The 16,764-nt window shown below is 25.6% G+C and overlaps 1 pseudogene; it reads left to right on the top strand.

Annotated features, from left to right (window-relative positions):
* Positions 10,546-11,559, top strand: LOC109839368 (annotated as a pseudogene).

Below are 16,764 nucleotides of genomic sequence, written 5' to 3'. Positions count from 1 at the left end.
CTATTTAAACCCAAACCTGAACAAAACTATCTGATAGTTGTGAGGTCGACCGATGCGGTCGACCGCGTCGGTCGACCGCGCAGCACAAAAATGCCTGCTGCTAGGCATCTTACATGCTGGCCATATCACTCGATTTCTTTCACAAAGAAACACTTGATGGTTCTCAAACACAGATAATTTTATTCATCTGATATATGTATGTATCTATATATGATTATTTATCATAAGAGAATTATTCACTATTAATAATTCACATCTATTTATTATAAAAAGATTTCGGGGTTTTACAGGCATGGTTGAAGAACTAGGCGAAATTCAAGACAGGTACACTTATGTCAAAGTGAGGGGAAAAGATATTTGAAAAAGTACACTTATGTCAAAGTGAGGGGAAAAGATATTTGAAAAAACTTGTCAAAAGTTTGGCAAATTGGAAACTTATTAAAGTGAAATGCCAAAAAAAGTTGAGAAATTGGAAAGTGATAACTTAAAAAAGTTTGAGAAATGGGAGGTAAAAAAGACTTGAATTTTTTTGAGAAATCGAAAAAATTTGATAAAAATGTAAATATGCGAAAAAGGTATTTGAAATTTTGTGAAGGTCGTATTAATTAAAACTTTGGAACTTTCCATAATTAAGATTTTTTTAATAGAATATAAAAACTTGAAAAGGGTTTAAAAAGAGTTTGAGAAATTGGAAAGTTTAAACTCAAACAAATTTTGAGAAATTAAAAATAATAAAGTGACATTTCAAAAAAATAGCAAAGTTTGGAGAACTAAGCGAAATGCAGAACAAGTCAATTTGTCAAATTATGTCAAAGTGAAAAACAAGATATTCGGAAAAATAAAAAAAATTGAGAAATTGGAAAGTTCGAAAATTAAGAAAAATCTCAAAAGTTGAGAAATTGGAAAGTTATAACTTGTTGGTTACGATAATTCGACAATAGTTTGAGAAATAGAAAAGTTATAAAAACTTTTAAAAAGTTCGAGAAATAGGACAGCTATGAGACCTTGAAAACAGTTTGAGAAATTGGAAATTTCGAAAAAGATTTAAACATGTGAAAATGGTATTGGAGAATTTGTGAAAGATATTAATTACTTTAACACATTTTTATTAAATATAAAAACTTCAAAAAGGGTTATGAAATCGAAAAGTTTTAAAATAAAGTGAAAGGTGAAAAGAGTATGAGAAATTGTAAATTTTTGAAATATTGAAAAATGATTGTAAAAATGGAAAGTTTGAAAAACGTAAACATGCGAATCATACTTGAAAATTTGGTTAGCAATATTTTTTTATTTAAGCATTGAATTTTTTTGAACTGGGATAATTTTAAAATGAAAGTGAAATCTCTAAATTTTAAGAAATTGGGAAAAGTTTGAAAATTCAACATAAAAATTAAAAAAACATGAAACACGTGAAAAGTAAAGTGAAATGTCCACAAAAAATAGGAAAGTTCAGAGAGCTAAGAGAAATGCAAAACCAAGTCAACTTGTCAACTTTTGTAAAAGTGAAAAAAAAGATAGTTCAAAAAACTTGTAAAAAGTTTAAGAAATTAGAAAGTTTGCTAATAATAGAAATCTCAAAAAAGTTTCAGAAATTGGAAAATTATAATTATAACTTTAAAAAGCTTGAAAAATAGGAACGATATGACAACTTGAAAAAAGTCTAAAAAATCAGAAATTTTGAAAATAAAAAAAAGTAATCAAGTAAAAATAGTAATTTAAAATTTTTTGAAATTCATATTACTTATTTAAATCATTAAAAAGATTTATGAAAATGGAAAATTTGAGAATGATAATAAAATGTCGGTGGAAAAATGGAAAGTTCGAGAAAACGTTAACATATGAAAATGATACAAGAAAATTTGGTGAAAGTTTTTTTATCATTTAAACCATAGATAATTTTACGAAATTAAGACTTTTTTATAAAATATGAAAAATATGAAAAATTTGAAAAATGTTGGAGAAATTGGAAAGTTTGAAAATCAAAGTGAAATAGCAAAAGAGTTTGAGAAATTGGTAAGTCTGAGAACTTGAAAAAGTATAAATACAAAAAGATTTGAAAAATGTAGACATATGAAACTAATGTTTCAATTATTTGCGAAAGTTATTTTTTATTTAAATAGTTTGAGAAACGGGTACTTGAAAATTTGTGAAAATCATACAATTATTAAAACCATTAAAACCTTTTCAAAATTAAAACTTTTTTTATAAAATATATCAAAAATAGAGAAGGGTTTATAAAATTAGAAAGTTTATATTAAAGTGGAATGTCAAAGGAGTTTGTGAAATTGGAATGTTTTGACAACTTGAAAAAGATTGAAAATACGGATGGTTTGAAGGAAAAAAGGTGAAATTATGATAAAAGTTATATTATTATTAAAACTGTTAAAGAAGTCTCGAGATTGAGTCAATAAAAATGGAAAGTTTGAAAATTGAAGTGAAATGTCAACAGCATTTAAGAAATTGAAAAGCTTTGAAGACTTTAAAAAAAAGTTTTAAAAAATAAGAAGTTATTTTATTACTAAAACCACTAAAAAATTTTCAAACTGGGGAGATTTTAAAGTTAAAAAGGGAAATTTCAAAGAAGCTTGCCAAACTGGAAAGCTAAGAAAACATTTTTAAAAAATAAAGAAATTGAAAGTTTAAAAATGATAGTGAAATATACAAATGTTTCAGAAAAGTGGAAGTTTAAAAACTTGAAAAAGGTAGCTACAAGAAAATATGTTACAAATCATATAAAAAGTCATTAAATAAAAATTATTCCCAAAAGAAAAAGCCAATATGCATACAAAAGATTTAAAAAAGGCAAAAGAAAAAATATATATATACGCCGAAACCTAAAAGAACATATTCAAAGAAAAAAAAATATGTAATAAGAAAAAAGGACAAAAGTAACCGTACTTGTTTTAAGTGTAGACAAAAAGGTCATTTTGCAAATGAATGTTACAGTAAGAAAAAGGTTAATACCGCTTGAATATTAAAGAAATTAGAAAGTTTGAAAATAAATGTAAATATTGAAAATGGTATTTTAAAATTTAGTGAAAGTTATATTAATTATTTAAAACTTTGAAAACTTATCAGTATTAATACTTTTCATATAATGCACGAAAACTTGAAAAAAGTTTGAAAAACTGAAGTTTGAAAGTTAAAATGAAATGTCAAAATGAGAAATTAGAATGTTTTGAAAACATGAAAAAAGTCTGAAAAAAATAAAAGGTTTGGAAAACTGTAAACATATGAAAACGAGAAAAAATGCAAACAAATGGAAAGTTCGAACAAAAAAATGTAAGCATGTGAAAATGATATTTCAAAATTTTGTAAAAGTCATTTTATATTTAAACCGTAGAAAACTTTTCAAACTTGACTAAAGTTTAAGTCAGAAAATTTGAAAATACTTGAAAATACATATACCCGTGAAAATAGAATATTTGAAAACCATTGAAATATTTTTGAAAATGGATAATTTAACAGTAAAATAAAATCTCAAGAAAGTTTGACAAAATGGAAAGTTTGCAAAACTTGAAAAAAGTTTGAGAAAATGAAAGCAGCAGGGCTGAAAGTTAGAGCAATTGGAAAGTTTCAAACATGAAAAAAGTTTAATAAATTGGGAAGTTTAAGAAGCAAAGTGAAATATCAAAACATTTAGAAATAGAATAGTTTCGAGAAATTAGAAAGTTTGAAAAAAATTTAAAATGTTTAAAATTTTGTAAAGTTTGAAAATAAAATGTAAACATATGAAAATAATATTATTTGAAAATTTGCCGAAAGTTAAAACTTGAAAATGGTTTGAGAATTTGTAACTTATTGAAGAAAAAAATGTAAACATGTGAAAACCATATTTCAAAATTAGTGAAAGTCATATTAATTAGTTAAACCATTGCAAACTTTTCGAGATTAAGATCCTTTTATAAAATATAAAAAATTGAAAAATGTTATGAAATGTCAAAAGAGTTTGAGAAATTGGAATGTTTAGAAATGTCAAAATAGTTTGGGAAATTGAAATAGTTAGAAAACTTGAAAAAAAAAGTTTGAAAAAATTGCAAGTTCAAAAAACATAAACAAGTTAAAATAGTATTTTAAAATTTGGTGAAAGTTATTTTATTATTTAACAAGATGAAAAAATGGAAAATTTAAAAAACAAAAACATGTGAATATGGTATTTGAAAATTGGAAGAATTTTTGAAATTGGAATTTTTTAAAATAAAGTGAACAGTCAAAAGTTTGAGAAATTGTAATTTTTTTTGAGAAATTTGAATGTTTGAAAATGAAAGTGAAATGTCCAAAAGTTTGAGAAAGTAATACAAATTATTTAGGTGTTGAAAACTTTTCAAGATTAAATCTTTTTCTATTACTTATGAAAACATGAAAAAAAGTTCGAGAAATTGCAAAGTTTGAAAATTAAAATGTAGTGTTAGAAGAGTTTGAGAAATTAGAAAGTTTTGAAAAATTGAAAAAGTTCAAAAATGAAAGATTTGGAAAAATATAAACATATGAAAACTTGTAAGTTCAAGAAATTGGATAGTTGGGAGAAATGCAAAACATGTGAAAATGGTAGAGAAATGCAAAACATGTGGAAATGGTAGCTGAACATTTTATTAAAGTTATTTCATTATATAAATCATCGAAAACTTTTCAAACTTCAAAAAAGTTTAAGATATTGGAAAGTTTGAAAATCAAAGTAAAACGTAAAAATGTTTTAGAAACGGGAGAGTTTGAAAACTTGATTAAAGTCAAGGAAGTTTAAAAATTTTATTGTAAGTGAAATGTAAAAAAAATTATGAAATTAGAAAAAGTAAAATGTCAAAAAAAAGTTGAAAAGTTTGGAGAACTACACAAAATGCAAAACAAGTGCACTTATCAACTTATGTGGCGTGTAAAGAAACATATTTGAAACAACTTGGAAAATGTTTAAGAAATTGGAGAGTTTGAAAATTAAAGTGAAATTCGAAAAAGAGTAAGTTAGAAAGTTATAAGTTGAAATTTTTTTGAGAAACTAGAGAGTATGAAAATTAAAGTGAAATCTCAAAAAATATTAAGTTAAGAAAGTTTTAAGCTGAAAAAAGTTTGAGAAATTGGAAAGTATAAAACTTAAAGTGAAATCTCAAGAAACTTCGAGAAATTGACAAGTTATGAGAAATTTCTTTAAAATTTAGAAAATGGAAAGCTTAAAAAATGTAAACATGTTAAAATGTATTTGAAAATATGCGAAAGATATATTAACTTTCCAAGATTAACTCTATTTATAAACTACAAAAACTTAATAAAAGGTTATAATATTGGAAAGTTTTTGAAAACTTGAAAAAAGTTTGAAAAAACATGAACATGCGAAAATGGTATTTAAAAGTATACTAAAAGTAAATTTTTATTTAAAATATTGAGAACTTTTGAAATAGGAAAATTTAAGGTAAACGTGAAATGCCAAAATAGTTTTGAGAATTTGGAAGGTTACATAAACTTGAAAAAAGTTTGAAAATTTGGAAAGTAAGAAAATTAAAGTGGATCGTCAAAAAAGTCCAAAAATTTGAAAAGCTTTGAAATTTTAAAAAAAGTTTGGGAAAAAGGAAAGTTCGAGAAAAAAAATAAACAACTGAAAATGAAATTTGAAAATTTTAGAAAATAACTTTATAACTAATCCGTGAAAACTTTTCAAAATTAAAATGTTGTAAAATAACTAGCGCTATTTTATAAAATACAAAAACATAATAAAAGTTTTTGAAATTGGAAAGCTTAAAAGTTTAAATGAAATGTCAAGTGTTAGAGAAATTGGAAAGATTTTTAAACTTGAAAAAAGTTTGGAAAAATATGAACATGCGAAAATAGTATTTGAAACTTTTGTGAAAGTAAATTTTTTATTTAAAATATTGAAAACTTTTCAAAATAGGAAATTTTAAAGTAAAAGTGAAATGCCAAAAAAGTTTTAAATATTGGATAGCAAGAAAACTAAAGCAGATTGTCAAAAGAGCTTGGAAAATTAAAAGATTTGAAAACTTAAAAAAAGTTTGGAAATAAAGGAAAGTTTGGGGAAAAAAAGTAAACATATGAAAATGATATTAGAAAACTTTGGAAAATAACTTCATAACTAATCCGTTGAAAACTTTTAAACATTATAATATTGTAAAATGACTAATTAGCTGAATACTTTTCAAAATTAGAATATTGTAAAATAGAAGTCAAATGTCAAAAAAATTTGAAAAATTGTAAAATTATGAAAACCTGAAAAATGTTTAAGAAATTAGAAAACTTGCATATTAAAGGGAATTGATAAAAGTTTTGAAAAATTGATAAAAGTGTAATAAACTAGAAATTTTGGAGAACTAAGCAAAATGAAAAACAAGTAGACAAACGTCAAAGTAAAAAAAAGGACATTTATAAAAAACTTGTAAAGTTGTAATATCTTGAATATTTTTTAAGAAATTGGAAAGTTTGAAAATTAAAGTGAAATTCAAAAAATATTGAGAAAGGGAAATATATGCAAACTTGAATGTTTGAAAATTGGAAAGTTCAAAAAAAATGTATAACAAGTTTGAAATTTGAAAGTGAAATGTTAAAAATGTTTGAGAAATTGGAAACTAATGAAAATTTGGAAAGTTTGGAAACAAAAGTGAAATGTCGAAAAGTTTGAGAAATTGGGAAGTTTAAAAACTTGAAAAAGGTTTAATAAATTGGAAAGTTTGGAGCACTAGGCGGAAAAAAAAACCAATCAACTTATGTCAAAATGAAAATAAAAACAAATTTAAAAAAATTAAAGTTATGAAAACTTGGAAACAAGTTTCAAAAATTGGAAAGTTATAAAAACTTAAAAGATTGAGAAATTGGAAAGTTTGAAAATAATGTGAACATGTGAAAATAATATTTGAAATTTTCATGAAAATTATGTTATTTATTTACACTGTTGAAAACTTTTCAAAGTTAAGACCTTTCTATAAAATATAAAAACCTGAAAATAATCTGAGATTGGAAAGTTATGAAAACTTGAAAAAAATTTGGAGAAGGCTAGAAAGTTATGAGAACTTGAAAAAAGTTTGTGAAATTGAAATGTTTAACAGAAATGTAAACATGTGAAATTGTATTCGAAAATTAGTAGAAGTCAAAAACAAAATAGCAAAACAAATTTAAAAAATTGTTTACATGAAAATGAAAATAATACTTATTTATAAACTTAAAGTTAAATCTCAAGAAACTTCGAGAAATTGGCAAGTTATGAGAAAATTTTCTTTAAAATTGTGAAAATGGAAAGCTTAAAAAATGTAAACATGTTAAAATGTATTTGAAAATATGTGAAAGATATATTAACTTTCCAAGATTAACTCTATTTATAAACTACAAAAACTTAATAAAAGGTTATAATATTGGAAAGTTTTTGAAAACTTGAAAAAAGTTTGAAAAAATGTGAACATGTGAAAATGGTATTTAAAACTTTACTAAAAGTAAATTTTTTTAAACTTGAAAAAAGTTTGGAAAAATATGAACATGTGAAAATAGTATTTTTAACTTTTGTGAAAGTAAATTTTTTATTTAAAATATTGAAAACTTTTCAAAATAGGAAATTTTAAAGTAAAAGTGAAATGCCAAAAAAGTTTTGAGAATTTCAAAAGTTTACCAAAACTTGAAAAAAGTTTGAAATTTTGGAAAGTAAGAAAACTAAAGCAGATTGTCAAAAGAGTTTGGAAAATTGAAAAGATTTGAAAACTTCAAAAAAGTTTGGAAATAAGGAAAGTTCGGAAAAAGAAAAGTAAACATATGAAAATGATATTAGAAAACTTTGGAAAATAACTTCATAACTAATCCGTTGAAAACTTTTTAAACATTATAATATTGTAAAATGACTAATCAGCTGAATACTTTTTGAAATTAGAATATTGTAAACTATAAATTTTTTTTGAAAAATTGTAAAATTATGACAAACTGAAAAATGTTTAAGAAATTAGAAAACATCAAAATTAAAGGGAAATGACAAAAGTTTTGAAAATTTGATAAAAGTGTAATAAACTAGAAATTTTGGAGAACTAAGAAAATTGCAAAACAAGTAGACAAATGTCAAAGTAAAAAAAAATGACATTTATAAAAAACTTGTAAAGTTATAATATCTTAAATATTTTTTAAGAAATTGGAAAAATTGAAAATTAAAGTGAAATTCAAAAAATATTGAGAAAGGGAAATATATGCAAACTTGAATGTTTGAAAATTGGAAAGTTCAAAAAAAATGTATAACAAGTTTGAAATTTGAATTTTTTTTGAAAGATATAATATAAATTTATAATTTAAACAACGAAAATCCTTTCAAACTTGAAATTTATAATTTAAACTGATAAAAACCCTTAAAACTTGAAAAGGTTTGAGAAACAAGAAAGTTTGAAAAATTGGATAAAGTGAAATGTCAAAAAAGTTGGAGAAATTGGGAAGTTTGAGAAACTGGAAAATTTATAACATAAAAGTGAAATGTTAAAAAAAAATGGAGATGTTGGAGAACTAAGCCAAACGCAAAAACAAGTTTATGTCATAGATTTAAAAGAAGAAACTTGGAAAAGATTTAAAAAGCTTGAGAAATTGGAAGTTTCAAAATTAAAGTGAACTCTCAAAAAGGTTGAGAAATTGAAAAGTTATGAGAACTTGAACGAGGTTTGAGAAATTGGAAAGTTTGGAAAAGATGTAAACATGTGAGAACGACATTTCAAAATTTGTGAAAGTTATATTAATCAATTAAAACATGGAAAACTTTTTCAAAATTAAGACTTTTCATATAAAATTTTGAAAGAAGTTCGAGAAATTGGAAAGCTTGAAAATTAAAGAAAAATGTCAAAGAAGTTTGAGAAATTGGAAAGTTCTGAGAACTTGAAAAAAGTTAGAAAATTGTTAGTTATTTTATTATTTAAACTGTTAAAAACTTTTTGAAATTGGAAAATTTTGAATTGAAATGTCAAAAACGTTTGAGAAATTTGAAACTAATGAAAGTTTGGAAACTAAAGTGAAATGTCCAAAAGTTTGAGAAATTGGGAAGTTTAAAAACTTGAAAAAGGGAAAGTTTGGAAACTAAAGTGAAATGTCCAAAAGTTTGAGAAATTGGGAAGTTTAAAAACTTGAAAAAGGTTTAATAAATTGGAAAGTTTGGAGCACTGTTTGAGAAATTGGGAAGTTTAAAAACTTGAAAAAGGTTTAATAAATTGGAAAGTTTGGAGCACTAGGCGAAATAAAAAAAACCAGTCAACTTATGTCAAAATGAAAATAAAAACAAATTTTAAAAAAATAAAGTTATGAAAACTTGGAAAAAAGTTTGAAAAATTGGAAAGTTATAAAAACTTAAAAGATTGAGAAATTGGAAAGTTTGAAAATAATGTGAACATGTGAAAATAATATTTATAATTTTCATGAAAGTTATTTTAATTATTTAAACTGTTGAAAACTTTTCAAAGTTAAGACCTTTCTATAAAATATAAAAACCTGAAAATAATCTGAGATTGGAAAGTTAAGAAAACTTGAAAAAAAATAGGAGAAGGGTGGAAAGTTATGAGAACTTGAAAAAAGTTTGTGAAATTGGAATGTTTAACAGAAATGTAAACATGTGAAATTGTATTCGAAAATTAGTAAAAGTCAAAAACAAAATAGCAAAACAAATTTAAAAAATTGTTTACATGAAAATGAAAATAATACTTATTTATAAACTTGAAAAGACATGAATAGTATTTTAGATAATATGGTAATGAATAATTCGTGAGGAAACAATATTGGAAGATCATTTATAGATTAAATGTAAACCAAGCAACCATGCAGTATGGAAAGATGGTGAAAAATAATCGAGAAAGACAACACATACACTAAACAGCAGTTAGAAAATGCAAAAAATATATAAAAAGTATAAAATGCCATTGGAAAACTTGAAACTTCTAAGGAATTTGCAAGTTACAGTACTGCATAGTTTAAATTAGTTCGAAAGCATATGGAAGAGTCAAATAACTTTTCATGAGATTATGAAGAAAGAAAGGCCACAGATTTGAAGACTTCAAACAATTACAGAATGAAAAGTATAATAAACTGAAATGATAATTAGAAAAAAGCATAAGTATTTGGATATTATAGTAAGATTCCCTTAACATTTGTTGAAACTTGGAACTTTTGAAAACTTTTCAAAATCAAAACTTCTTTTAAGTTCAGAAAAGGCTAAAATACCAAATTGATATATTTATACGAACGTTTTTGCCAGTTTGGTATTTTTAAAAACTCCGACGACGACAAGGCATTAAAGCTCCTACTTTTTGTTAATAAGGCACTTTTCTCAAAACTCCGGCGAGAAATTTTGCATTTAACCCCCTTATCTCCCAAAATTATTAAATTTGTGCTCTCTCTCTCCTCCTCCTCTCCCATTCCCCTCTCCCTCCAACGCACCATCGTCATCATCCTCCTCTCCTCCGTCCCCATCTCCCTCCTCTTGATTCTATCCTTAGCCATAATCAGAATCCACTAGCAACTGATGATACGCTGAACCATTTCCTGACCAACAAATCTGATGGCAGAGGCTGAACGGCGAATCAAATTCTCGAATAATGTCAGGCGATGGAAATTAAAAAAGAACAGCAAGTAATAACGTCTTACCGTAGGTTTGAGGACAAGATGGAGTGGGGCGACCGAGTGGGGTGGATATACGGATCCGTAACCGAGGACATTGTAACAGGCTACCGAATGCACAACCGCGGCTGGCGCTCCATCTACTGCATCACCAAGCGCGACGACTTCCGCGGGTCCGCCCCCATCAACCTAACCGACCGCCTCTACCAAGTCCTCCGTTGGGCAACCGGCTCCGTTAAGATCTTCTCCCGCAACGCCCTATTCGCAAAGAATCGCTTACCTCAACGTCGGAATCTACCCCTTCACCTCCATCTTCCTCCTCGCCTACTGCTTCCTCCCCGCACTCTCCCTCCTCTCCGACCAATTCATAGTCCGAACCCTAAACGCAACGTTCCTCGTCTACCTCCTCACCATCACTGTCACCCTCGTGCTCCTCGCGGTCCTTGAAGTCAAGTGGTCCGGAGTTAGGCTTGAGGAGTGGTTGCGGAACGAGCAGTTCTGGCTCATCTCCGGAACCTCCGCGCATTTGTACGCTGTGATCCAAGGCCTTCTAAAAGTCGTCGCCAGGATTGAGATTTCGTTCACTCTGACCTCCAAACTCGCTGCCCCTCCTGATGATGATGATGATGCTGACGCCTTTGCTGACCTCTATGTTGTCAAGTGGACGTCGCTGATGATGCCCCTAATCACGATCATGATGGTGAACCTCATTGCTGTGAAGTGGGGTTCGCAAGGACAGTTTATAGCAGCGTGCCGCAGTGGAGGGAGAGGGAAATGGGAGAGGAGGAGGACGAGAGAGAGGACACAAATTTAATAATTTTGGGAGATAAGGGGGTTAAATATAAAATTTCTTGCCGGAGTTTTGAGAAAAGTGTCTTATTGACAAAAAGTACGAGCTTTAATGCCTTGTCGTCGTCGGAGTTTTTAAAATACCAAACTGGCAAAAACGTTCGTATAAATATACCAATTTGGTATTTTAGCCATTTAGAAAACACTGACTAAAGAAATACGAAAGTCAAAAAACATGTTAAGCGAAAAGTGCTATTTGAAAACTAGAGAAGTTTGAAAGATATTTCAACAGAACATCATTTCAAAACCATAGAACAGCGTCATTAAGCAACCAGATTGAAAATTTCAAACTTCCAAAGTTTCAATAAGAAGTTAAAAGTAAATTTTGAACATATTTCAAAATGAAAGTGAAAAACTTCCAAAGTTTCAATAAGAAGTTAAAAGTAAATTTTGAACATATTTCAAAATGAAAGTGAAATGTCCAGAAGTTTGACAAATTGGGACGTTTGAAAAGTAGAAAAAACATTAACAAATTGGAAATTTTGAAAATTAAACTAAAATTTTAGAAATTAGAACTTATGAAAACTTAGAAATTTGGAAAACTAGAAAATTTGAAAAAAAAAAGTGAAAATTTGAAAAAATTTGTGACTATTATACAAATTATTTAGGTGTTGAAAACTTTTCAAGATTAAATCTTTTTCTATTACTTATGAAAACATGAAAAAAGAGTTTGAGAAATTACAAAGTTTGAAAATTAAAATGTAGTGTTAGAGGAGTTTGAGAAATTAGAAAGTTTTGAAAAATTGAAAAAGTTCAAAAAATGAAAGATTTAGAAAAATACAAACATATGAAAACTTGTAAGTTCAAGAAATTGGATAGTTGGGAGAAATGCAAAACATGTGAAAATGGTAGAGAAATGCAAAACATGTGAAAATGGTAGAGAAATGCAAAACATGTGGAAATGGTAGCTGAACATTTTATTAAAGTTATTTCATTATATAAATCATCGAAAACTTTTCAAACTTCAAAAAAGTTTAAGATATTGGGAAGTTTTAAAATTAAAGTAAAATGTAAAAATGTTTGAGAAACTGGAGAGTTTGAAAACTTGATTAAAGTCAAGGAAGTTTAAAAATTTTATTGTAAGTGAAATGTGAAAAAAATTATGAAATTGGAAAAAGTAAAAGGTCAAAAAAAGTTGAAAAGTTTGGAGAACTACGCAAAATGCAAAACAAGTGCACTTATCAACTTATGTGGCGTGTAAAGAAACATATTTGAAAAAACTTGGAAAATGTTTAAGAAATTGGAGAGTTTTAAAATTAAAGTGAAATTCAAAAAAGTGTAAGTTAGAAAGTTATAAGTTGAAAAAATTTTGAGAAATTAGTGAGTACGAAAATTAAAGTGAAATCTCAAAAAAGATTTAAGTTAAGAAAGTTGTAAGCTAAAAAAAGTTTGAGAAATTGGAAAGTATAAAACTTAAAGTGAAATCTCAAGAAACTTCGAGAAATTAGCAAGTTATGAGAAAAATTTCTTTAAAATTGTGAAAATGGAAAGCTTAAAAAATGTAAACATGTTAAAATGTATTTGAAAATATGTGAAAGATATATTAACTTTCCAAGATTAACTTTATTTATAAACTACAAAAACTTAATAAAAGGTTATAATATTGGAAAGTTTTTGAAAACTTGAAAAAAGTTTGAAAAAACGTGAACATGCGAAAATGGTATTTAAAACTTTACTAAAAGTAAATTTTTATATAAAATATTAAGAACTTTTTGAAATAAAAAATTTTAAGGTAAACATGAAATGCCAAAACAGTTTTAAGAATTTGGAAGGTTACAAAAACTTGAAAAAAGTTTGAAAAATTAGAAAGTAAGAAAATTAAAGTGGATCGTCAAAAAAGTTTGAAATTTTGGAAAGCTTTGAAAATTTTAAAAAAATTTTGGAAAAAAGGAAAGTTCGAGAAATAAAGCAAACAAATGAAAATGAAATTTGAAAATTTTAGAAAATAACTTTATAACTAATCCGTGAAAACTTTTCAAAATTATAATGTTCTAAAATAACTAACGCTAATTTATAAAACAGAAAAACTTAATAAAAGTTTTTGAAATTGGAAAGCTTAAAAGTTTAAATGAAATGTCAAGTGTTAAGAGAAATTAGAAAGTTTTTTAAACTTGAAAAAAGTTTGGAAAAATATGAACATGTGAAAATAGTATTTTTAACTTTTGTGAAAGTAAATTTTTTATTTAAAATATTGAAAACTTGTCAAAATAGGAAATTTTAAAGTAAAAGTAAAATGCCAAAAAAGTTTTGAGAATTTCAATAGTTTACCAAAACTTGAAAAAAGTTTGAAATTTTGGATAGTAAGAAAACTAAAGCAGATTGTCAAAAGAGTTTGGAAATTTGAAAAGATTTGAAAACTTCAAAAAAGTTTGGAAATAAAGGAAAGTTCGGAAAAAGAAAAGTAAACATATGAAAATGATATTAGAAAACTTTGGAAAATAACTTCATAACTAATCCGTTGAAAACTTTTTAAACATTATAATATTGTAAAATGACTAATCAGCTGAATACTTTTTGAAATTAGAATATTGTAAACTATCAAAAATTGTAAAATTATGACAAACTGAAAAATGTTTAAGAAATTATAAAACTTCAAAATTAAAGGGAAATGACAAAAGTTTTGAAAATTTGATAAAAGTGTAATAAACTAGAAATTTCAAAATTAAAGGGAAATGACAAAAGTTTTGAAAATTTGATAAAAGTGTAATAAACTAGAAATTTTGGAGAACTAAGAAAATTGCAAAACAAGTAATAAACTAGAAATTTTGGAGAACTAAGAAAATTGCAAAACAAGTAGACAAATGTCAAAGTAAAAAAAAAGGACATTTATAAAAAACTTGTAAAGTTATAATATGTTGAAAATTTTTTAAGAAATTGGAATGTTTGAAAATTAAAGTGAAATTCAAAAAATATTGAGAAAGGGAAATATATGCAAACTTGAATGTTTGAAAATTGGAAAGTTCAAAAAAAATGTATAACAAGTTTGAAATTTGAATTTTTTTTGAAAGTTATAATATAAATTTATAATTTAAACAGCAAAAAACCTTTCAAACTTGAAATTTATAATTTAAACTGATAAAAACCTTTCAAACTTGAAAAGGTTTGAGAAACCAGAAAGTCTGAAAAATTGGATAAAGTGAAATGTCAAAAAAGTTCGGAAATTTTATTAGTTTTAAAATTAAAGTGAAATGTCAAAAAAGTTGGAGAAATTGGAAAGTTTGAGAAACTGGAAAATTTATAACATAAAAGTGAAATGTTAAAAAAAAATGGAGATGTTGGAGAACTAAGCTAAACCAAAAACAAGTTTATGTCATAGATTTAAAAGAAGAAACTTGAAAAAGATTTAAAAAGCTTGAGAAATTGGAAGTTTCAAAATTAAAGTGAACTCTCAAAAAGGTTGAGAAATTAAAAAGTCATGAGAACTTGAACGAGGTTTGAGAAATTGGAAAGTTTGGAAAAGATGTAAACATGTGAAAACGACATTTCAAAATTTGTGAAAGTTATATTAATCAATTAAAACATAGAAAACTTTTTCAAAATTAAGACTTTTCATATGAAATTTTGAAAGAAGTTTGAGAAATTTGAAAGCTTGAAAATTAAAGCAAAATGTCAAAGAAGTTTGAGAAATTGGAAAGTTCTGAGAACTTTAATTTTTTTTAAAAATTGTTAGTTATTTTATTATTTAAACTGTTAAAAACTTTTTGTAATTGGAAATTTTTAAAGTGAAATGTCAAAAACGTTTGAGAAATTGGAAACTTATGAAAATTCGGAAAGTTTGGAAACTAAAGTGAATTGTCCAAAAGTTTGAGTAATTGGGAAGTTTAAAATTTGAAAAAACGCTTAATAAATTGAAAAGTTTGGAGCAATAGGCGAAATAAAAAAACCAATCAACTTATGTCAAAATGAATATAAAAAAGAAATTTTAAAAAAAAATAAAGTTATACAAACTTGAAAAAAGTTTGAAAATTTGGAAAGTTATGAAAACTCAAAAGATTGAGAAATTAGGACGTTTAAAAATAATGTAAACATGTGAAAATAATATTTGAAAATTTTCATGAAAGTTATGTTAATTATTTAAACTGCTGAAAACTTTTCAAAGTTAAGACCTTTCTATAAAATATAAAAACTTGAAAATAATCTGAGATTGGAAAGTTATGAAAACTTGAAAAAGTTTTGGAGAAATTGGAAAGTTATGAGAACTTGAACAAAGTTCGGGAAATTGGAATGTTTAAAAGAAATGTAAACATGTGAAATTGTATTCGAAAATTAGTAAAAGTCAAAAACAAAATAGCAAAACAAATTAAAAAAACTGATTACATGAAAATGAAAATAATACTTATTTATAAACTTGAAAAGACATGAATAGTATTTTAGATAATATGGTAATGAATTATTCGTGAGGAAACAATATTGGAAGATCATTTATAGATTAAATGTAAACCAAGCAACCATGCAGTATGGAAAGATGGTGAAAAATAATTGAGAAAGACAACACAGACACTAAACAGCAGTTAGAAAATGCAAAAAATATATAAAAAGTGAAAAATGCCATTGGAAAACTTGAAACTTCTAAGGAATTTGCAAGTTACAGTAGTGCATAGTTTAAATTAGTTTGAAAGTGGAAGAATCAAATAACTTTTCATGAGATTACGAAGAAAGAAAGGCCACAGATTTGAAGACTTCTAACAATTACAGAAATGAAAAGTATAATAAAATGAAATGATAATTAGAAAAAATCATAAGTACTGGATATTATAGTAAGATTCCCTTAACATTTGTTGAAACTTGGAACTTTTGAAAACTTTTCAAAATCAAAACTTCTTTTATGTTCAGAAAACACTAACTAAAGAAATACAAAAGTCAAAAAACATGTTAAGCGAAAAGTGCTATTTGAAAACTAGAGAAGTTTGAAAGATATTTCAACAGAACATCATTTCAAAACCATAGAACAGCGTCATTAAGCAACCTGATTGAAATTTTCAAACTTCCAAAGTTTCAATAAGAAGTTAAAAGTAAATTTTGAACATATTTCAAAATGATAACTTCTTTAGGGACAAAAGAATAAAAGAATAAAAGAACAAAACAAAATAGCAAAACAAGCTAAAACTGCTAATACGTGAAAAATAAATTATTTCAAAACTTGAAATTTTAAAAAGGAATGTAACGGATAGCAAGGTTCCATTGAACTAAACTTTTTTAAAACTCTAACTATTTAAAACTTGAAAAGGTAAATAAAATATGAAAATTAAATGAAATAAAGAACAAGTCAAATTTTGTTAAAGTGAAAATTAATATCTGAAAACTTGAAAAGCTTGAAAACTCGAAAAATAAAAAATTGTAAAGTTTGAGAACTCGAAA

The sequence above is a fragment of the Asparagus officinalis genome, chromosome 1 (assembly GCF_001876935.1).
Source record: "Asparagus officinalis chromosome 1, Aspof.V1, whole genome shotgun sequence".
Taxonomy (NCBI): domain Eukaryota; kingdom Viridiplantae; phylum Streptophyta; class Magnoliopsida; order Asparagales; family Asparagaceae; genus Asparagus; species Asparagus officinalis.
This window is presented reverse-complemented; position numbering and strand designations above follow the sequence as displayed.